The sequence below is a fragment of the Lissotriton vulgaris genome, chromosome 6 (genome assembly GCF_964263255.1).
Source record: "Lissotriton vulgaris chromosome 6, aLisVul1.2, whole genome shotgun sequence".
Classification (NCBI taxonomy): Eukaryota; Metazoa; Chordata; class Amphibia; order Caudata; family Salamandridae; genus Lissotriton; species Lissotriton vulgaris.
Genome location: NC_141694.1, coordinates 836,534,754 through 836,558,899, shown reverse-complemented (window position 1 = coordinate 836,558,899; position 24,146 = coordinate 836,534,754). Strand labels below are relative to the sequence as shown.

At 45.6% G+C, this 24,146-nt stretch overlaps 1 protein-coding gene across 1 annotated transcript in view; it reads right to left on the bottom strand.

The window, feature by feature from the left end:
- Positions 1 to 24,146, bottom strand: part of LOC147708073 (potassium/sodium hyperpolarization-activated cyclic nucleotide-gated channel 1-like) — a 2,256,393-nt gene that overhangs the window by 724,141 nt on the left and 1,508,106 nt on the right. The window lies entirely within an intron of this gene.

Genomic DNA, 24,146 nt, shown 5'->3' with positions numbered 1-24,146 from the left:
TTGAAAATGAAAAATACATTACTCACATGCACACATACACATACATCTGCAATATCTATCCGGGTGTGTCACACAGTGTTTTACCTAGCAGGTATCCTTCGCCAAATTCCCCCGCTGTCAGGTGTGTGTATATCCCGCTGTTCTGAAAGATGTAGGAGTCGTGGGTACTTCCTGGGAACTTGACCACTATGTCCGTGATAATGTAGTTTGCATCACATATTACCTGTACATTTATTGTGTGGGTTGACTTCCTGTTTCTGTAAATGTACTCTGTGGCAGCAGGTGGGCAAATTGGGATGTGGGTGCCATCAATACAGCCGATGATGTTGGGGAAATGTGCTATTTGATAGAAGTCTGTCTTGGTCCTGAGCAGTTATGCGTGTGTTTCAGGGAAGCTGATGTAATGATGCATTCTCTACATCATGGCCTCTAGGAACTTCATAAAGAAATGGGACAGGCAGCTCTGGGACACCCCACCTACCGCAGCAATCACACTCTGGTAACTCCCATAGGCAAGCAGGTGTATGCTACACAGCACCTGCACATGGGGTAGGATGGCGTGCGCCCTTGGGGTTGGGTGCTCCAAAAGTGGGTGCAGGTCCCTGATCAAGTCCAGGATGGTTTGGGGTGTAGCCTGTACCTTTGTAGGATCTCTGCCTCAGTTAGTTGGAATAGGGTGATACTCTGCCTGTAGACCTGCTCCTCCCTTCTCCAGACCCTCTGTCCTTCTGCCTGTAGCCGTAGCCGCCTCCCTATCACGTAGAATGCCGCCATTCTGGTCAAACTGTTGCATTTTGGGGCCTTTTTTATAGCCTGCACCTGGTTACCACCTGCTTTCAATCCATGGTAAATACAGACTCTTAAATACCGAATTTCATGCAAATTCGGTAGAGGTTACCTACATCTCAAAAGCCATTTTTACCATTTCATATTAACCGAAACAGTAAATTTACTGATTCGGTAAATTTACCGAATCGGAACTTTTTTTGACCCCTACATCTCAATATCCAATTCGGTATTTTCGTCCGTTACCGACCGGTATTTGGTTACCTACATCTGGCCCTAGGTTTTATAATAATAATAGAAGGTCTCTTAGGATTGAATGGGGAAACCCATACCTCCAAGATTAGCAGAAGTGAATCCCATCAGGATCAGCAAAGCTCTCTCTCACTGGAAAGGGATTTTCTCCAAGTCCCCAAATCATGCATGCAGTGCAATATTAAAGGCGCTAGAATTTAAGTTAGCTGCAGCTGTGTTCATGTTGTGTCTAGAGCGTGAGCGGATCAACCCGAATGACAGCATACATTGTTATGGTGACCTTAAAGGCTTCTGCACACAGTGTACAGACAGAGGTCGCGATGTAAGTCTAGGGATGTTAAAAACAAGACATTCTCATGCACGGAAAAATCAAGCAGCCTAACTTACAACAACAGTTACATGTAGTGTTGTGTGCAAAAAGCTGTATAGTGGCAAAATGGCGTTTAACTTCTAATAAGCTTATGCTAACTTAGCAATTTGTTCAAGCAAGGCCCTGGCTTTACTACACCGTCCCCTTATCGGAACACGTACAAGAAGAAAGGCAATTTGGGAACGCAGAATTTAAGTTCTATTGAGACAGAACCAAGTTCAAAATTTGCCAAAATGGATACTTGGAAGTAGAAATTCCGAAGCAGCAAGGAAAAAAAATAAGAAGGGGTGGTATATTTGCCAATGATGTAAATGGAAAAAAAAATAGTAAAAATCTTGTCAAGTACAGTACGCATGGAAGCTGAACATATCCCAATTCAATCCAACAGCGTATAGGGACAGTACGTTGCAACAGCCTTCAAGAGGAAGTCATTGTTATCATCAGGAAACATTTCAGCCATCCAATTCAATAACGTGAAGGAACATACATGGTCTTCGAGATAACTGTGTGCCAGAAAGTCATGTGCAGCCGCACATACGTTCCAATTGCCTAGGACTAATCCCGCCCACAGAACATTCTAAATCATGAGCTACTAAGGGACTCATTAGTTGATCATAATCTGAGTTAGGAGACACCGTATTGCATGAGCCTATTCAAAAGAACAATCCAGGCAATGGAAAACAGGCTGAACGCATGTAAAGTAGGAAAACCGGAAGGATAATCCAAATGCTTCACTCAAGGTGGCGAGAGGTAGCGTTCCATAGTATTCAAGCATCCGGTTGTGAAGCTGGAGTAGCCGCGACATGTTGTTGTCTGACACAGACTGTGCAGTCATTTTTGAGCAAGCAAATCAACAGCTGTACACCAGCAGCCAAGGTGAGAATTAATAGTAAACCACCGAAGATGCTGGAAAAAATAGAATGAAAAAATGCTGGTATCTCACCAAATATAGTTTGGAATGAAGTCACAAGGCCAGAGCTCACTACTTTAAAAAAAATTGCCAAGTCTGTGGTCGACAAGGCATTGAATATAGTGTGAATCAAAGCACTGAAATGCAGGGAGAGATCAGTATTTAAAAGGGCATGCACCTCAGTGCGGGTATTTGCCACGTGAAGAACAAATGTTTCACTGGAAGAAGTAAGGGCAACTTCTTTCTTGGATAATAGAGCCCTTATTCGACTCATCTTATTGAACTCCTCTTTCAGGGTCGGAATGGAAGCCTGGATGGACACATTGAGATTTCCGAGGAGGAGGCGGGAAAAGCACATTCTTATAGCAGACTACACGTTGGGAGGCCGTCACAATGTATGGAATCCCTGGCAGCATACCGCAGCAATCTTCATTATTTAAAAGTAAATAACTGCTGTTCACTCGCAACGTAAATGTTGGTGTTATAGCAGGGACTGGATTACCCTTTAAAATACAGGCTAAATTAGGAGCTTGCGTATTACATGAGCCGTGCAATTGTATGTTCTTGCAAACCAGTGAGTGATCAGGTGTAGAATTGCACTCTTCTCCCTTTAAATAAACTTCTTTACCCTCCCTCGGGCACCTATAGGTACATGGTAGAGACCAAACTTCATGGAGATAGGCACTTCCCAATGGTTCATATCTGCCTATGGCATAGTGTTTCATGCATGAACTGAATTTAAACAGGGGAAAAGGCAATGTTAGTAATTCATGAATGAGCCATACAGCTGAATTTGATTCGGCAACAGAAAAAGGTAAAGGTTCCAACTTTTCAATATGCAAAAGTGAATATGCAGCATCCTTCATCGACATAAATTGTTGTTTTTCAGTCAAAATAAATGGCAAAAATAGAGAGGAAGTATTAATCTAGTCCCAAGGAACTTTCCCAGATTTTAAAGTTTGTAAATTCCAAGAAAACTGCATAATGGAACGTAATTGATTTTGACCATGGTACAAAACACAATATCAACAACAAATTAAACAATATTATCTAATGTGTAAATTCGGGAAGAAAGGGTGTTAATGCTATTGTCAACAACTGCAAGCACTTTTTCTAAATTTGCTTGATCAATAGCACGTAATCTAGAAGCAGCTTCAATTTGAGACAGTTTCCAAACCTTGTTGTAAATAGCATATATTCATCTTTTCGACCTGCCTCCTACAGGACCTTTAACAAAGTCATTTAAATCAACATCATCAGACAATTTTGACAAATGAAGTTTAACTGACGCTAAAGTAGAATGTTTAAGCCAGTTCTGACATAACTTGCCTACTGAATAGGTGGTAACAGAATGGTCGCTATCAAAACATAGGATCCACCCTAACCTGTGTATAGCCAGGAGCCTGACCCAGAAAACGATGTTGGCATGAATCTGAACTTTTTTGCCACGATAACCAAACTTGGGGATCCAAGTTGGAAATATTAAAAGAGGAATTTTGTATCAGGGACCTATCGGTGTGATTGTACCATGAAGGGTACTCACCCACATCAGGAATGGAAGGAGCATTACATTTTTTAGACGTAGCCAATCCAAAGCAAGAGGTTTGTGAAATAGTCGAATTCAAAAACAACATATGGTTCGGGATGAGACATACACGATGCAAAGCCTCAGTGCCTTGCACTTGCCAGCTTTTAAAACCCCAAAAAGATTTAAGATCAAAATTATTTTTCTACAGTTCATAGCCCCGTATAGCTAATTGATCGATAAAGGACTTTGAATACAGTAATTTAGTGTGGGAGAGTCTAACTTTGGAAGAGGACTTAGCAGTCATATTAAAATAAAAGGCATCAGGATTGGATTGATTAAAATCTGTAAATTAAGTAAACTGTTTCAAAAGAGTTTCCAAGCTGCCTTCAATGGGAGTCGGACAATGTTCCCATTGTGTGTAATTAATCACATTTCTAAATGTATTTGCTTTATGCAGAAAATAATTGCCATATTGTTGGTACAAAATAAGTCTGCATAATTGGCTGAGTCTAAGTAGAATTCTTCAGCATCAAAAGCAGCATAATATTTCAAATCAGAAAATAGAGCCTCTACGGCTTGGACATGCCAATCATCAGAGCGTATGTTTTGTTTGACAACATCACCCATCGAAACACGAAGTACATTGGGGACATTTATAACCTCTGTAGGGCAGTGGATTTGAAATTTGACAGCATCCCACACAATTCCATCTAATACAGGCCAAGCTGTGAGGTTCACAAATGTCTGCTCCCTCTTCATTCTGTGTGACGAGGAGTGGGGTGCCAAAGTTCAATCAATTAACCTAATTGTAGATCTTTCTTTAACATAATGTCCATTTATTAGATGAAAAAATAGAACTACAAATTCAATTGACATGGATAAAAAAATCGAAAATAGTACCAGCCAAATGTAAGTCCAAGGGGGTATCAAAAAATTTATTTTAAACCAAACAGCAAAAATCGAAACTTTCGATGGGGACTTTGATGTTGTAGAGTCAGTGTCAAATAAAAACCGTGACTGGTTAACTGCACTTGTTTGCACAGCAGGCAACTACACATCTGTGGGGTAAGTATACTCAGTGTCATCATTGGGATCACCAGCCAGTAGATTTAATAAAGGATTAATAACTGTATGCATCTCGATGGCAATGTCAGGCCTGTTGGTATTCGCCAGAGCCAAAACAGAATTTCTCAGCTTCGCTGGACAAGAGACCGCTGGTGTCAGACTGAGAAAAATCGGCCACTCGTTGTAGTTTGACATTGTCAATAGAGATGTACATGTTATCCTTGCGACCGGGAAGTGGAGGTAAAATGACTGTCCTTGTGCCCTGCACTCCCAGCACAGGAACTGGTGCACGATATGAGGGGCCGAACTCATTCTTGTTCTTCACCTTCTCACGGACCAGGTCACCGACTCGGGGTAGCCAGCCAACTACCGGAATCTGAAGCGTAGCATCAGTTGTGGAGGGCAAGTGTTCCTTTGCAAGACCTTCAGGAGTCTTTTGTAGGTTTTGTAATACAGCAGAATGATCATATACGTCAAAGGGTGCGGCAGACGCCGCCATGTCTAGACCCTCAAGGTCCAGAACAAACATTTTGATGCCAAAGAGCATTTCGTATGGGGTCCGCCCACCCTGGGACCTTCTAGGGAGATAATTAAGTGCACGTTGAGCGCTATATAGATGGGCCCGCCAGTTCCTGCTAGTACCTAAAACCCTAGCTTTCAAGGATAGCTTTAAGTCACGGTTCATTGGCTCCACAACGCTATTACCCTCAGGTCTGTATGGAGACAAAAATTTGACTTGGACCCCCAATTATCTCATGGCATCCTTGTATGCCTTAGAGGCGAACGCTGGACTCTGGTCCGAATGATGGGTGCCACATGCAAAAATTCCCACAAAGACACGCAAATCCCTGATAACAGTTTGGGCATCAGCACTCCGTTGCGGCCATAGCCAAATAAAGCGCGTGCACAAATCCACTGCAACTAAGATGTACTTACATGCAATATCTGCGGAGAAAGGAACGCAATGATCTAAATAAAAACACCCAAGTGGTTTATTAGTTATGTACAACTGTGTCTGGGGCGGGCGCGTAGCAGTTGAAGGTTTGATCTATTGGCAAATTTCACAAGTAAGGACATAATCACATGTTTGTTTGCAAAATCCGCGCCACCGGTAATGCTGCTGTAAGAGAGACACAGTCGCTGAAGCGCGAGGCCATGCCCTCGTGAGCGACTGTTATCAAGGAAAGTATGTGGTCCGCGTTGGGAATCAATCTGTCACCAACGTCATTAATTCTCATATCGGGAACTTTATCAGGACTTAAATGATTAGAGTATTTAGAAGGGAAAGCTATAGGGTAATTACCTCCCTTCTCTGTTGCAGCAATGACCGCTGAGATGTCATCATCAATCTTACTTTTGGAACGTGTAACTGCTGCTACAACATATTGCTACTGCTGTCTTCGCTACTTCATCAGCAAGACAGTTAACAACAGCTTGTACTCCTACACGCTGGTGACCAAGAGTATGAATAACAAACACGAGCGGCAGCCATTCTTTAAGCTCAGCCACGCAAACCCATAGCATTTTGTGTTGATTGTGCTACCTTTGGAATCACAATATTGAGTCTAAAAGAATAAATTGTCATTGTACGACTGTACACAGTAGTAAGAGTCACTTACAATAGGAGTAGTCACACAAGGTGCAGCATACTCCAGTGCAAGCACCAGAGCACGTAGCTCTACCAACTGGGCGGTAAGGTCCCCTAATGTCTGTGTATGCACGACATCGGACTTGAACTCTCCATTCACCATTGTACCCACCACTATTGCGCAGGCCGCTGAATAAGCATGCATTCATCCTGTCGCCCGTTGCCCCGATCCGTCAGTGTAAATGATACAATGGAAATCCTCCAGCGGGCGCAATGTCAGTGGAGCGGGATGAATGAATTCATAGTGCAAGTACTCCTGTGTTTGCAAAGAGGAGTCAAAAATAAATGTGACATCCGGAGATGTCAAGGATGTGGCCCATTATATCCATTGAGGATGCAAAGCTTTTGAATTTGGTACACTGGCTTTTGTCACTGCCTCCTGTGCAGGATACAGTGTAACAACCAACATGCGTTTCCCCTGCGACAGCGCTCTCTGTTTTAGGATCGTCATCTGCACTGCAGTCAAAACTTTTTCGACAGAGGAAAATCGCATTTCAGCCGAAGTGCACAAGTGTGACTTGTAAGCAATAGGGACTGTGTCACCTTCATTATTTGTCAGGTATGTGCAACCAACTGCGCCTGGCACAAGTCTTATCACAAGGTTAGTGTGGTTGTCACGAGGCAGCAAGTATTTAGATTCAAGAAGATCAGACTGCAAAGATTGCAGTATAGCTGAATGTTCAGGCAGCCAGCAAGATTTGGTAAAGGTTGGTTGTATCAAGGCATAAAGTGGCTTGATACACCGGGCATAATCGGGAATGTAAGTACGCCCGAAATTCAGAAAACCCAGTGAACATTGTCACTTCTTCAGCGTTGTAGGAGTGTGCAACTGTGCACATTTCTCCAAGAAGTGAGGTGCTAAACCTCGACCTTCATTGATGAGCTCATAGCCCTGGAACAACACTGTGTTAAATTTGTAACCGAAGTCCGCGAACAAACAAATGATGCGGTCAACGCGACACAGATGTGGCCATAATCCGTCGTCTGTGAGATAATGTCATCAACATATGAGCATGCATCAGGGTCGAGTCCCTCTAAAAGAGAGACTATGCGAGCGGCAAAGACGCCTGGGCTGTTTTTGTAGCCCATGGCTAATCTTTTGAACTGTTTTTGTTTGCCGCCACAAGTGCACGCTGTCCATTGACTACTAAGAGAGGACAGCTTATGGTTAAAAAAGCCATTGGATATGTCAAGTGTGGTCTTAAACCGTTTACGCAAAAGACTACCCACAAGGGCAGAACTGTGAGTATTTAAGTGACGGTAATCCAAAACCAAGCGGTACGATCCATCAGGTTTGGTCACAGTAAAAAGAGGATTATTCATGGGTGACAAACATGTCTCAATTACACCTTCATGTTCCAATTGTTCTAGGATTTCTGCAACTGGAGCTTTCGCTTCACGCTACATGGGATATTGGGTTTGAGGCTCTGTAGCATAGACTGCAATGGAATCTCATATTCGGGCGAAAGTTTATCCCATCCACATTGAGTACGGTACAAAGCCAGTGCAAGCACCTTAGCCCACTCTTCTGCAAAATTCAGTGCCTGTTCTTTTGGCACAGTGTGTGCGAAACTAAGGAGGATTACCTCCTTCCCTCTCAGAGCAGCCAGAATGAAAGGTGGGGGCCAGTCTGCCTCCGCTAACAAAATGTCATATATAGGGATCAGATTTTCCCAAAAAATCCCTCTTATTTTACACTGTATGTCACCTTCAATTAAAAGGACTATTTCATATAGTCTGTCAAGGGGAGCCACTCTAGTGTCAGCTGTTTCCACAGTGATCAATGTGTCAGTTGCTGTCACCTTCAGATACGGACGCAGTGCTTGCCGCACCACTGTAATTTCCACTGCGTTGTCTAGCAGCGTCAGCGCCCATGTCAGGTTCCGAAGCTGTGTTCTCACTATCTGTGGCATACCTCGCTGTTAAAGCGGCAACTTTCTTTTTCTTAAACTGGGGGCGTTAACGTTGAAAGTCGTCCTGCTTGCCTTTACCTTCAATCGGGGGGGGCTGCTCACGACCTTGGGGGACACCCCGGCCTCTGCCGCATACTCCTCCACCAGTTTGTGAGACCGATGTTTATTGCAAAGAACCAGGAGAACGTTGATCAGGAACCTGAAATTGGTCAGGTGACTTAATACTAGGGCGGTCATGCAAATCATATGTGCGCTCAGTAGACACAGGTATTGGTGATGTAGGATGTGACCCCTGTTTCTGTTGCTGTTTCCCCTGTTTTTTACTTTTCCAATTCTGTTTTGGAAAAACTGGACGGTCGTCTTTATTAGACTTTGCCGTCTGAGTTTGCTGCTGTGCTGCTGCTTTAGCAAAAGGCTTAACACCCAAACTATTGTGGCCAATGGTCTTATAAGCCTCTGCAATGATTTTCGGTAACTGCCGGGGCTTATCGGAATCAGGTACATCGCGTAAAGCATTCGACACCTGGAAGTTCACCACATCCCCCTTGACATTAGCAAGGACGAGATCGGAAACTACGTCAAACACTCCAACGAGTCTCATTCCCAATTCAACAGCCGCCTCCGGACCGTATTGATCCTGAACACGGTTGATCACGGAGTGCAGGACAGACATAGACGGCGTACCAAAGAACTTTGCATAGACTGTCACAAATACTTTACCCCAGGTCTCGCAATCAGCTACCTCTGGCACTAAGTCTTTCTGCAAACTAATGGTCAGAATCCTGTGTTTCTCAGCAGGAGTCGTGTTTGGAAATACTGCCTCCAGTTGGTCAAATTTCTCGGCAAGCCAAACAAGGCATATCGTCCTTATCTTGGGGGCGCTTGCCCATAACCGAATTCACCATGAGGGGACTCATTTTAATCCCGGCCGGGCCAACTGGTTGCGCCACATTACCAGGTGCCCCCACCTGGATGTTGCGGGAAACGTATTGCACTAAAGCCTGATGCACTCCGACTATGGAGGCATAGAGTACACGTAACTCAGCTATAGTGACTGTAAGATAATGCGGATGAGGCTTAAACCCAGCCAAAACTGACCAAGTAGCCCCAGGAATAGACAAGAGACCTAACTGAACCGCCGTTACTGAGTGGGGAAGGGTGCCATTTAACCAAACTTGGTGCTGCCAAGCTGTAAGAGGAATTTCCTGTGTCCTATATGGTGTATACACATTATGCACAGCTGTGGGAGTGTAAACATGAAACGTACCACTGTCCGCATTTACTGCAGGAAAGGTAACCCATGAGTAGAAAAGCTCAAATAAATATGCTGCCTCAGCACTCACCACAGAAAGAACCGCCATGCCTTCCACGGGTGCCCCAAACGCCCTCAAAGGATTGCGGACGGGCACCCGAATATGCAGGGCGATATCAACATCACCCATCAGGACACAGTAGAAAAAAGACAATAAAAATGAATTGTAGCACAAATGGGTTGTAATTCAAAGTATGAACCTTTTTAAAATATCAACTTCGAATAAACCTATACCTAATCCATATAGGTAGGTTAATCCGTCACCACTGTCAAACCAGAAAGAGGAGTGAGGGTGTCGTGGACTGTTATATACACTACTCGAGAGTCTCAAATATAAAACCACATCGTTAGGTATGCCATGTTGCGGGGATTCTGCTCATGCACAGAACTGTGCACAGAGACCCAGGACCTAAGTGAATTGTGGTGTAGCAAAAAACTCACCTCAGTACCTAGAACCCCTAACCTACTAGCATCAGTGTCTCATTAGCTCTCTGTCCTATACCGAAGTTACCAATGATTAGACAACCCAGAACAAGCGACTTCGAGTACTCTCAGGAATGGTGGGAATCAAGAACACTCTTTCATTTAATTCTCATACCAGTCCACAACATGAGTAAGTAGAGACACAGAAAAGTTTAAAATGTTTATTTCAACGACGTGCTCCAAGATGCAGTATTTTTGCTAACATAAGCAGGTATATGATTAAAAATAATACGATCATCATTTTTACAATTCCATAAAACACAAAGGGAGAAATCATATTATAATGATAGTGGAAACAGGTCCTATAGCGCCTTGTGAACCACCCTCCCCTGCTAGGAACTAGGTTTTATTATAATAATAATAGAAGGTCTCCTAGGCTTGAATGGGGAATCCCATACCTCCAAAATCAGCAGAAAAATATCACATCAGGGTCAGCAAAGCTTTCTCTCACTGGAAAAGGATTTTCTCCAAGTCCCCAAACGATGCATGCAGTGCAATATTAAAGGTGCTAGAATTTCAGTTAACTGCAGCTGTGTTCATGTTCTGTCTTGAGTGTGAGCCGATCAACCCGAATAACAGTATACATTGTTATGGTGACCTTGAAGGCTTCTGCTCACAGTGTGCAGACAGAGGTCGCAATGGAAGTCTAGGAATGTTAAAAACAAGCCGTACTCATGCGTGGAAAAATCAAGTTGCCTAACTTACTACAAAAGGTACATGTAGTGTTGTGTACAAAAAGCTGAAAAGTGGCAAAATGGCGTTTAACTTCTAATAAGCTTATGCTAACATAATAATGTGTACAAGCAAGGCCCTGGCTTTACTACAAGAGTTGAATAGATGTCAGGATGAAATTACCTATAGTTTCCTAGAGAGAGGGTACAACATCTCATTAATAGAGACAGCTCTGAAAGCAGCAAACAAAGAGAGGAGGAAAACAATTTTATTTTCTAAAGCTAAAATTAAGGAAAGGGAAGAAGAGGCACCAATAAGATGTGTAACCACATATAATGATCAGGACAAAGAGCTCAGAAGGTTATTGAGAAAGAACTGGCATGTAGTAAAACGGGATCCAGTTACAGGCAATTTATTACCCAAACACCGTCTAATTAAATATCGGAGAGCCCCCATCCTTAAAAGATGCGTTCGTAAAAAGCTGCCCGAAACCTTTTTTTTCATTTTATTTTTCAAAAACCTTTATTAACAAATTCAGCATATACAAAATACACTTTAGCATCAGATTAGAGCATCGTACGCAGCAGGTCATGAACAGAATATCATAGACATAATGACAATACAATATTATGGCTGAAACCCCCTGCCACAGGTTATCCTAGCCAATAACGAAAGAAGGGTTAGTTGGCCTAAAATAGTTTTAAATGAGTAGGCTATGTTTCGAATTAAGAGCATGCTTACGGCCACACTGGCCAAAATCCATGGTTTTGGGCAACAGCCAGAGCTTATAGCTAATATCCCTACCCTACATAGTGACCTCTTCACAAATCTCAAATCAATATTTGTTAAGAGTATTACACCTAGTACTAGAAGTAAAAAGCTGAGAACCCAATCTTGGTTTGACAGTGCATGTAGACAGGCCCAAAAAGCGTTGCATACAGGCATAAAATCTAGAGTGCAGGAAACAATACGTAGCTGTAGGGCCACATATAAAGCTGCCCAGATCTCGGCTAATAGGAATTGGGATGAGGCACGTTGGAGGGAACTGCTGGAGGCATGTCAGGGCAATAACATGATCAAATTCTGGCACCATCTTAAATGGGGCAATCACCCTCAAGATGTTGTCCCCTCTAATTTTGTGGAGCCTAAGGAATGCGTCATGTATTATGGCAATCTATTTAAAGTGAACTGTAACATCACTGTCACTGTGCCACCTATTATCTGTGAGGATGCCCTGGTTTTTACCCCAACAGAAGTAAGGACTGTCTTACAGGCTATCCCGGGTGGCAAGGCACCGGGTCCCGACAGCATTCCGGCAGACATGTTCAAACAGGATCAAGACCTCTGGGTCCCCTACATTACTTTGTTAGCCAACGCTTTGCCGAAGGGAGCAAGTGTACCGGAATCTTGGTTGGGGGCAGAGATCCTTCCTATCTGTAAGAAGGGCGATCGCTCTGTTCCGGCTAATTATCGACCCATCAGTCTTATTGATGCGGTTCAAAAGATTGTGGCTCGTCTTCTTCTAGATAGAATCCAGTGCTGGATATCAGACTATGATATTTTAACGCCCTTACAGGCAGGTTTTCGTCCACACATGGGGACCCTAGAACAGGTATTTAAATTTATGTTATCATATTGGAAGGTGGTACTTTTAGGGGGGGGTCTCTTGTTTGCGGCCTTTTTTTGATCTTAGGTCCGCTTTTGATTTAGTGCCGAGGACCAAGCTGTGGGAAGTTCTATTGGGGCTAGGTATGCCAAAAGAGCAGGTGACTTTACTTATTAACATGCACGCGAATACATACGCTAAAGTCAGATGGGGTAAGCCAGGCGAGGTTATTGATAGATTTGAGGTCGCCAAGGGGGTTAGAAAGGGGTGCGTCTTGGCTCCCACCCTGTTTTCATTGTTTATTAATGGGGTGACCAATTATTTCTCTAACTTTCCGACGGACGCGCCCTCTCTTGCTGGGAGGAAAATTCCCCTCCTCATGTTCGCTGACGATACGCTCATTATTTCCAAAACGAGGCAGGGCTTACAGTCAGCACTGTCTCGTTTTGAGCTTTTCTGCAGCGAGCACGAGTTGGAGGTGAATGTTGGAAAGACGAAATTTATGGTTCTACGGGGCTCTAGAGCTGTTAAGGCAAAGGTAACAATGAGTGGGGTTATTTTAGACCAAGCAGAGGTCTTTACATACTTGGGTGTTACGTTGAGTGAGAACCTAAGTTGGAAGCCTCAGTTGGACCTCTTGTCCCTTAAACACGCCCAGCTTGGGGGTGCTATATTGAAGGAGCACTCCAATTCTCTAACTAAATCCCTGGCACCCCTGGCCAAAATCTATGGTTCAAAAATAATTCATTCTATTCTATATGGTGCAGAACTGTGGGGTTACAGTGATCTATCAAGATTGAAGGTAGCTCAGAACAAGTTTCTCAGAATGGTCGCTGGCCTCCCTCAATCCACGCCTTGCCTCCCCCTACAGTATGACCTGGGAATTAATCCTATAGAGGATGTAGTTCGGTATAGACCACTGGCATTTTGGCGGCGCCTGTGGACTACACCTGAACTATCCATGTATGCCGAGGCTATTCTTGAGGTAAGGGGCATAGAGGGGGCCTATAGGGTTCCATGGTTCTCATTTCTTAGAGCGCTACTGAAGGATCTGGGATTGGAGGGCCTGTGGGTAGACCCAGCTAGTGCCACCTTCCCATCCAAAAAAATCCTTAAAGAAATGTACTGGCGCAGGATCATGGAGAAGAGACCATCTTTAGTGGGGGGTTCTACAATGACTTCGGTTTTTCTAGTTATTAAGGATGTCCCGAGATATGACGATTACTGGGACATAATAACCAAGTCAAATGACCGGAAACTGTATCATCAACTGAGAGTGGGCTCGCTACCTGTGCTTGGGCTAACACACTCTTGGAACCCAGAAAGTAGTGACAAATGTCCTTTTTGTGTAACGGAAGTAGAAAATATTGAACATCTATTATTCTGCTGTCCAAAGTATTCACTACCCAGAAGAGTCTGGTTAAGACCAGTATGTTGTTCGTTGGGCACTAGATCTGCTATTGCTGCCAGTAGGATTTTGAAAACGGACACTACTGCCTTTATTGTCATCGGTGTGGCAAAGTTCATTAGCTGGGCCTGGTCTATACATTCCCGTAACCTTAGTCACTGAGTTATAGCTTTTACGTCATCTGTTTTGTAATTGTGTAGTGTCGTATGTCGTAGTCATGGTCTTTTTCTGTCCAATTTAATGCTGTTTTACCCAGGTTTTAACGTGTATTGTATTTATTGTCTTAACCTTTTTATGAAATGTATTTAATGCTTGTTGTATATTGTCTTTTATGATATATATCGAAATAAAGACCTTTTTGACTTGACAATACAATCACACACAAGCCTAATTTTGTGCAGCACGGCTATGGCAACATAAACAACCCAATGCTAGAGGAGATGTCACCGCTGTAAAGGTAGGGGCAGGCACTGTCAGAGGGGGAGGCAGGAACGTGGAGGAAGGTATTCACTGACCAGCAACAGCGGCCGCCGCGGGCGGAGTGCCGGCGGGGAGTGCGTGGGAGGCAGCATAGCTCGGAAGAGGTCGGGAATAAAGGTATGTCACTAGGGGGCCCCATATGTCTATTGGACGGGATCGCGCAGGCAGTAAGTCCCAAAATTCGGATAACAAGGCCTGACATCTCGGAGCGTCTTCAAGCCAGTGAGAGAAATGAAGTGCTGGTCTGCCACCCCAGCACATGGCCACCCTACGCCTAGCCAGGACAAGCAGCATTGAGTCCGGGCAAAATTTGACACAGCCCAGCAGGCACAACGGTGGGTCCGGCTGTACCGATGCAGAGATAATCTCAGAGATGGCGGCCCATACCGCCAGCCAGAACTCTGACGCCTTTGGGCACAACCATGCTAGATTAATAAAATCCGCAGCAGGGGCAGCACAGCTCATGCAACTGTCATTAGGTATGAGTCCCAGTTTATGGAGCTGAGCAGGGTTACGGTATAGCCCATGCAGATAATTAAAATGTATAAGACGAAGCCAATAATTAGGTGATAATTTCTTTGTCTGGTTGTAGCAATAAAGCCAGTAAGCCTGAGCAATATCCATGTCTAAGTCCTCGCCCCAAGCCAGGCGTGCGTGGTCAGTAGAGATGGAGGTGGACAATAACGTGAGGGCATATCATTTAGTCACCAACTTACAAGGAGTGGGGATTTATATATAAAGTCAAGGGCAGACATCAAAGGTGGCGGCTGGGGGAACGTCGAATGAAACTCCTTGCAAATAGCTTGCAGCTGGTAAAAAAGCAATGTGTCCATCGGACCAGAGGAAGCAGGGAGAGATAGAACGTGTCTCCGGGATAAATGCCAATGTCGTCAGCCCCAAGCAGGTGGCATGTTTAGACATGCCGCTTGACTGGAGAGGAGGGAAAGCAGGATGGTGTATAATCGGCATGACGTTAGCCGATAGCGTTGGAGCATTGGAGAGACATCGCAGTCCGGACCAGGCCCAGAGCAGGGTCTCTACCGTGTCTACCTCAGCACACGGGCGACTCGTCGGGGCGCACAGAGCGGTGGTCAACGGCCAGGGATTAGCGATGTCGTCCCCAACCGCCACATGTGGCTGATAAGGAGAGGGGTGAATCTAAAAATGTAAAAAACTGGCCTGAGCACTTAAAGCATAAAGCTTAAAATTAGGAGCGCCCATACCGCCTACTGCCATGGGGAGAGTGAGTATATCGTACGCAATCCTGAGCTGTTTGCCAGCCCAGACAAGAGAGATGATCAAGGAACAAAGTTTACGAAAGAAATGGGCAGTGAGAAGAATGGGGATATTTAAAAAAAAAGGTAAAGGAATTTCTCTAGGACCACCATCTTGGCAATGGCTATGCGGCCAGCAAGGGACAGTGGGAGTCGGTTCCAATGAGGTATTTTAAACTATAGCCAGTTCACTGCATGCCCGAAGTTGGCTCTCCAGAGGTCATCCAGGTCCCTGCTCAGCCAAATACCTATATAGCGGGTGGGGCCCGAGGCCCAAACAAAGGGAAAATCCAGCGTGAATGGTTTGGTCAGTAAGAGGAAACAACACCAATTTGCCCCAATTCACCTGTACGCCTGACAGTCTGCCAAATCTTATTATCTCTCCCACAAGAGGGCTGTCTTGGGGATGGCGGACATACAATGTAATGTCGTCGGCATACATAGAGACCATGAGGGAGCGGGCCGAAAAACCTATGCCCTTCTGAGTATGGTGTTGCCGGAGTCTGGCCGCAAGAGGCTTCATTGCGATGGCGTAGAGCATGGGGGATAGCGGGCATCCCTGCTGAGTGCTTCTCTGCACTCAATTTAAATAGGATCCGATATCTGACCATTGATTCGAAGATGGGCGGAGGGGCAAGTGTAGAGGAAAGATATCTTACGTATGAACATATTGCTAAATCCAAGGCGCGGTAGCAGAAAAAATCAAAAAGGCCACTCCAGTATATCGAACGCCTTGGTCGAATCGAGTAGGGCGACCACAGTGGGAAGGCTAGGATTCATTTGATGAAGAACTGAAAAAATAGTCCTAAGGTTGTGCACGTTGGCCCGGCCAGGGATGAAACCAGACTGATCGGGGAGAGCAATGAGGGGCATGAGGGGAATTGCGGCAGTCAGTTGGTTTGTCCCGCTTAAGAAGTAGCGTTATTATTGCCTCACGGAGAGATTGCGGGAAAAGGTCATTATTAAAGGAATCGTTATACATGGCAGCCAGAAGTGGCTCTAGAAGCGAAGCAAAAGTTTTATAGAAAGAGGCTGGAAGGCCATCAAGACCGGGGGCCTTATCACTGGGTAGGCTGTTTATGGCAGCAAGTGTCTCTTCCCTAGTAAATGGCACATCCAAATATTAACAATGATAGTCCTCCAGCCAAACTAACTCAAGGGTATCAAAGTATTTTTCAAAGGCCTCGCGCGAGGGAGGGGAGCCGGCGGTATAAAGTTGTGAATAGTAGTCCATAAAACAAGTCTTGATTTTGCCAGGGGAGGTGGTTCTAGTGGGGCCACCATCTCGGAGACCTGCAACATAATGCGCAGACTGTGGGGGGCATAGGAGGTTGCCCAAGGTCTTTCCAGGTCGATCACCTTCACAGAAGTGACGGGTTCGGGCTCCTTTACCAAGGAAAGTGAGTTACCTGTCAGCCTCTTCAGCAAATTCAGTAAGCTTTTCCCCTAAATGCGCAAGAGTCTCAGGCCCGGGGAGGGCCGCCTGAGCGGCATCCAAAGCCTTAAATTCCAATTCCAGCGTATCCAATATGGAGCGGATGGACCGAAGGACTCTGGCTTGTTTGGAGATACACTTGCCACGTAGTACTCTTTTTGAAGCCTTCTCACAGGATGAATGTAGAATCCACAGAACCAACATTTAAATCAAAATAGTTGGTGATCGCTGTTTGGATCTTGTCACAGAAGACGGAATCACGGAGGGCATTCGGAGGAAGCCGCCATGTGAAAGCGTGCTGTGAGGAATGAGGTAGACGGAAACAGATTTGGACTGGGGCATGATCCGAGACTGTGCGTGCCATATGAGTAGCGGAGGTAAGCCAAGTGAGAACATCCGGTAAGGCGATCCATATATCAAAACGGGACAAGCAGCCCGAGCTCCAGTGAGCCCAGAAACAAACCTTGACCAAAGCTGGGTACGACCCCCACAAGGTTTTAGGAAGTGCACACATTGCAGGGCATGCAGTATAGGCTAGAATACTATGGCATACCACATCCCATTTGGTAGAGGGGAAGTGAAAATTATGGAGGAATTCAATTGCAAAACGGATTTTGCTGTATACGTCATAACTTGCACTTGCAACTTAGGATACGTAAGCAGTACTACATTCCCAGTTCACAGATGACTTTTCCAACACATGAGAGCAATCACCAATAGGGATCGTACTTACCCAGTGTCAAGCCACTGTGAAGTACTTCATCAAAAAGACCCTGAGCAAATAAGATATTTTGTAATCTATGCGGTACCCTCAAGTCAACGTGGGGTGACCACACAAGATTATTAAGAGAATTGGAAACAAGGTACATAATCATGTTCGATTGGAAAATTCCTAATGGGTTAAATTATGATGAGGAGTTGCATTCCAGTTTGTAAATATGAAATATCTCTGAGTTGCGATTATGTCTTCTGACAAGATCCCTCACCACTTGGGTTTGTTAATAGTAAGAGAATTTTTCAGTACAATTGTGGCTAAAAGTTTTTGAGTTCTTGACCTCCTACATAATCAAACACGCAATGAAATATGCTCAGTTGTATCAGTAAGCTCCATAATAAGGGACTAGCCGGTAAATTCAATGTGTGAAAGTGATTATTATAATATTAATCAATATGGAAAATAAAGTAAGAATCATGGAACTTAAAACCTTGACATGGTGTAAGGGTTGTTAAAACTACAAGTACACTAGGCAGATGGAATATCCAATCAGGCATTGGCCATTGTAATAAATGCACTGAAATAATAAGTAGTTTGAGACATAAATGAATAGTTACCAATAAGTGAGTGATACTTGCCAGTATCAGGACTTGAATAACACTTGTAGCATATGATAGGACACTTGCCCGGTATCAGTGGAATTATCGATGCAATTGGCACTTATGGACTTTTTCTGTATGTATTTTCCCATGAATTGGCTGATTAATATTTTAACACAAGTCACATCATGTGATAATGATTCATGGATGGACTTAAAAAAATTTAACAATTAATTATAGTTTTTTTAAAGTAAAAATATAGAGGGGAAAGTCTTGCTCCTATGATGTTTGAAATGTATGTAAAATGTTTTTCACAACGTGTAAATGTCATGTGACCAAGGCCGGCGAGATGGCCGAAATGCCGAATTAGGGACGGAATAAACTGAAAATATAGAACCGAGGCACAAGAAAAGAGAAAAAGCAAACGCCAAAACATGAAAAGGGGGCAGGGTAGAAACACCCTCACCCCCTAGGCCTGCACAGGTGGTCCCACATTTTTTTTTTAAATCGCGGGATGCGTGCTGGTTCAGCGGATCTGGACGTGAAAATAAAAACACGGGACCTGCCCCCTGGGACAGGTCCTGGGAGCAGAAAAAAAAATTGTGGGGGACCTCTATCCCCCCACACTGCCCTGGGGACCACCACACCCCGGGGCTTTGCTCAAAGATTTGCAGGGGCATACAGCCCCCAGCTGCCCCGGGGACCGCCACCCCTGGAGGTCTTTTTTTTTTAGTTATTCCTGTGTAGCGGGGCTCAAATTATTATAATTGTGACGGACCCCCAAGCCCCAGGGACCACCACCACCCGGGGCTTTGCAAATGGTGGGAAGGGGGTCGCGCCGGCCCCCCTCCTGGAGCCATTGATGGCCATGGGGACCGCCGCTCTCCAGGGCCGGCTCCTGCAGTGCCCACCCCCGGGACACTGCTGTTTGCTATGGCTGCTCCCGCCCTTTCATAGCAAACTCTGCTTTGGTTTTTGGAAGAGAGAGAAGGGAAACCTGCTCTCTCTTCCAAAAACCAAAGCCGATTGCTTTTCCACACGGGGAGCTGCATCTTAGCAGCTCCCCATATGGAAAAGCAATTCAGGCTCATGCAGGAGGCGGGGAGCCGGCGGGACTGTGCGGGGATTAAGGACCGCGCTACGGTCCTCAACGGTGAGGGCCAGCCCCGGGGGATTGGGCCCCGGGGGCTAGAAGTGGCCCGGCAGGGGAGTCACCTCCCCAAAAAATGTTTTAAAACAAAGACCGGCCACGGGGATGGGGTCCCTGGGGAAATAAATGGCCTGAGGAGGGAGGCAACGCAGCCCCCCTCCAAATAAATTTTAAAAAAAACTGGCCATGCCCCGGGGGATGGGGTCCCTGGGGTCGATTATGGCCTTGGAAGGGGGGGCCACGCGGCCCCCCTTCAATTTAAAAAGAAAAATAATAATATAGGGGTCAGGCCCTGGGGGATGGGGTCCCAAGGGCCAACAAAATAGGAAAAGGCTGTGTGTTCCCCCTTCTTTAAAAAAAAAAAGACCAGCATCGTGCCGGAGGCCCCGCCCCCTACCGGCAGCACTCTGCAAACGCGCCCTCTGGCGCGTTTGCAGATGGGGAACTAATTACCCTTGAATAGTGGGGGTACCTGGGGGCCAACTAGCCCACCAGGAACATCCAGTATGCGCCACAGACCTGCGTTGCAGAGAGGTGTTAAGAGGCCACGCCCCTTTTTACACCTCTCTGCAACATAGCCCTGTGTTGCTTAATGGAGGTACCTGGTGGGCTAGTTGCACCCCAGGGACCCTCAGGATTCAAGGGGAGTTAATTCCCCAAGTTAAAACACGCCACAGGGAGTGTTTGCACAGTGATGAAGGGAGGGGACGGGGCCTGAGGTGACATATGTGCAAACACGCCCTGTGGTGCATTTTAAGTTGGGGAATTAATTGCTCTTCAATCCTGAGGTCCCCTGGGGTCCAACTACCCCCAAAAGGTACCTCCAGTAAGAGCCACGGAGCTGTGTTGTAAAAAAGGCTGTGGCCTCTGAACACCTCTTTGCAACACAGCTCCTTGGCGCATACTGGAGGTACCTGGTGGGCTAGTTGGCCACCAGGGACCCTCAGGATTGAATAGGAATTAATTCCCTAACTTAAAACATGCCACAGGGCGTGTTTGCAGACATATCACCTCAGGCCCCGCCCCCTTCCTTCACCATTGTGCAAACACGCCCCTTGGCGAGTTGTAAGTTGGGGAATTAATTCCCTTCCAATGCTGAGAGTCCCTGAGGGTCAACTAGCCCACCAGGTACCTCCATTATGCACCAGGGATCTAAGTTGCAGAGAGTTGTTCGGAGGTCACACCCCTTTTTACACCTCTTTGCAACGCAGCTCTGTGGCACTCACTGGAGGTACATAGTGGGCTAGTTGGACCCAAGGGACCCTCAGGATTCAAGGGGACTTAATCTCCCAACTTAAAATGGCCACAGGGCTTGTTTACACAGTGGTGATGGGAGGAGACTGGGCCTGAGGTGACATATGCAAACACGCCCTGTGGCGCATTTTAAGTTGGGGAAATAATTCCTCTTCAATCCTGAGGGCCCCTGGGGGCCAACTAGCCCACCAGGTACTTCCAGTAAACGCTGCTGCGTTGCAGAGAGGTGGTCCAGGCAGTGCCCCTTTTTACACCCCTCTGCAACGCAGCTCTATGTTGCTAACTGGAGGTACCTAGTGGGTTAGTTTGACCCTAGGGACCCTCAGGATTCAGGGGGACTTAATCTCCCAACTTAAAACAGCCCCAGGGCGTGTTTACATAGTGGGGAATGGAAGGGACGGGCCTGAGGGAACGTGTGCAAACACACTCTCCGGCGTGTTTTAAGTTGGGAAAATAAATCCCCTTCAATCCTGAGGACCCCTGGGGGCTAACTAGTCCACCAGGTGCTTCCAGTAAGCGCTACTGTGCTGCGTTACAGAGAGGTTGTCCACGCTGTGCCGCTTTTTACACCTCTCTGCAATGCAGCTCTGTGTCGCTTACTGGAGGTACCTAGTGGGCTAGTTGGACCCTAGGGACCCTCAGGATTCAAGGGGAGTTAATCTCCCAACTTAAAACGGCCACAGGGCGTGTTTACACGGTGGGGAAGGGAGGGGACGGGCCTGAGGTGACATGTGCAAACACGACCTGTGGCGCATTTTAAGATGGGGAAATAATTCCCCTTCAATCCTGAGGGCCCCTGGGGGCCGAATAGCCCACCAGGTGCTTCCAGTAAGCGCACTGCGCTGCATTGCAGAGAGGTGGTCCAGGACATGCCCCTTTTTACACCACTCTGCAACACAGCTCTGTGGCGCTTACTGGAGATACCTTATGGGCTAGTTTGACCCAAGAGACACTCAGGATTCAAGGGGACTTTATCCCCCAAATAAAATGGCCACAGGGCATGTTTGCACACATGTCACCTCAGGCACCCCCCTCCCTTCACCAGCGTGCAAAAGCGTCCCGTGGCGTGTTTTAAGAGGTATTTGTAGTCCCCCTGTCCTATTATGTACTAGGGTCTTACAGAGGAGGTAATGGTAATCACAGGGGTACCTCAATGCATAGTGTTCCCTAGTGTATGTAGGTGTTTTCACTGTATTCTAAGTGTCTTTTAGTATAGCACTGGCTCTAGGCCTGGTTAGTCAGATTCAGGTACCATCACTACCCTCAGAAAAAGTTGTGGTTACAGGAGGACTTTCTGCTCCTCTGCTGGTTCTTTCTGTAGATCTCTTCTTCTTCCTGCCTTTGCTTCGTCTTTGTGGACTTCTGTTGTTTCTTTCTGCATTTCTCTTTTTTTCTTTCTGTGCATTTTTTCCTCTTTCTTCACCTGTCCTACAGGCATAGTTAGAAACTGGCATTTAAAAAACCTTAGAAATTCACAGAAAAAAACATAGGTTTCAGGGGCGTTATAGTTAGTTGGACATTTAACTCGTACAAAACCATAGAAATTCCCCTGTTATAGTTAGTTCAGCTAACTATAATTTGCACGCCCGCAATGCGCTGCTGATGACGTCACATTTTACATCACTCATGACATGGTTAGTGACATCACTGATGACATCTCAAATTACATCACTGATGACATCATCCTTGTGATAGCGTGGCAGACCTCCTCTCAGCCTAATATAACCAATACCACTTACAACGCACCTATTCAGTCATTCCAAGATCTACACACACATCCACTCATTCACCAACAGTCCTATACAGTCACTCATACAAGTACTCACTCATCATATGTATTCAATCACCTATACATCTTGTACCACACCGACACTCATCCATACAGTTACTCACACACATAGTCACACATGCAAACAAAGTATCAAACATCCAATTACTTGCATATACAGTTATACATACACCACCACACTTACTTCTACAGAAATGTACACATACACACAATCACTTATAGAAACACATACCTATTTATACAAGAACTCTTCCAATCTCTCACTCTCACATACACCAATACTCACATATACTAGTTTAAAACATATGTAGTTACTCATAAAGACACTATTGAGACAGTCATTCACTCACTAACACACCCATACACGCACTCATACAAACAGTGAGTCTCTCATTCATGCATCTATGCACTAAGTAATACCCCCCACTGAACCATACAGACACTCAGACACTCATACTGATACTCAAAAAAAACTAATAACCCATATAGACACTCGTAGCTACTCACCAACCCATGCAGCCACTTATATACAAAGTGAGAGACAGGTGCACAAGTTACTTACTTGTGTAACAATATATCTGTAAGAGACATTAGTTAGTGATAGATTCCTTACCATAGAATATCCCCAGGCCGTCAGGCTGGATCCGGAAACATTTTCTACTCAGCAGTACCTCTGCACGCCAGCAGGTAGCATCCTGCGGCTCCACGTCCGTCACTGGCAGTGTAGGAGACGAGATGACATCAAAGAGAGTACTTAGGCGCCACCCATGTGCGCTGACGTCAGTTCTGTACACAACTATTCTGCGCCGAAACACAGAGCCATGCAAGATACTGACAAGTGGTGCATAAACCAAGCGCCCTAAAAGGGGATGACCTTAACCCTAGCAATCAGTCCGCAGAACCGGGACGATGGGTGGGGCGGTGAGGAATCTATCACTAACTAATGCCTCTTACAGATATATTGTTACACAAGTATGTAACTTGTGCATCTGAAAGAGACACATTAGTGAAAGATTCCTTACCTTAGAATAGATATCCCAGCAATACCAACCCCAGTGGTGGGTCTGCGAACAGGATTACACCAGAAAATCACGGGGCACAGAACAGCCAAAGAAGCCATCTCTCTGGACCTGACTGTCAAGGCAGTAATAATTTGTAACCGCCTGCAGCAAGGCCCACGTGGCTGCTTGACAAATATCCTGCAAAGGGACACCGCGTCCCAAGGCAGTAGTGGCTGCAGTCTCCCTGGTCGAATGGGCACGCAGCCCCACAGGAGGCTCCTTCTTGGCCAAGGAGTAACACGCTTTGATGCACAAAGCAACCTACAGGGAGATGGTCCATTTGTGCACCGCCCGACCTTTTTTGGCGCCCACGTAGCCAACAAAGAGCTGGTCATCCACCTGGAACTGCTGTGTACGCTGCAGATAGAATGCGAGCGCACGTTTTGGGTCCAGACGGTAGAGCCTCTCCTCTTCCCTGAAAGGATGCGGAGGCGGA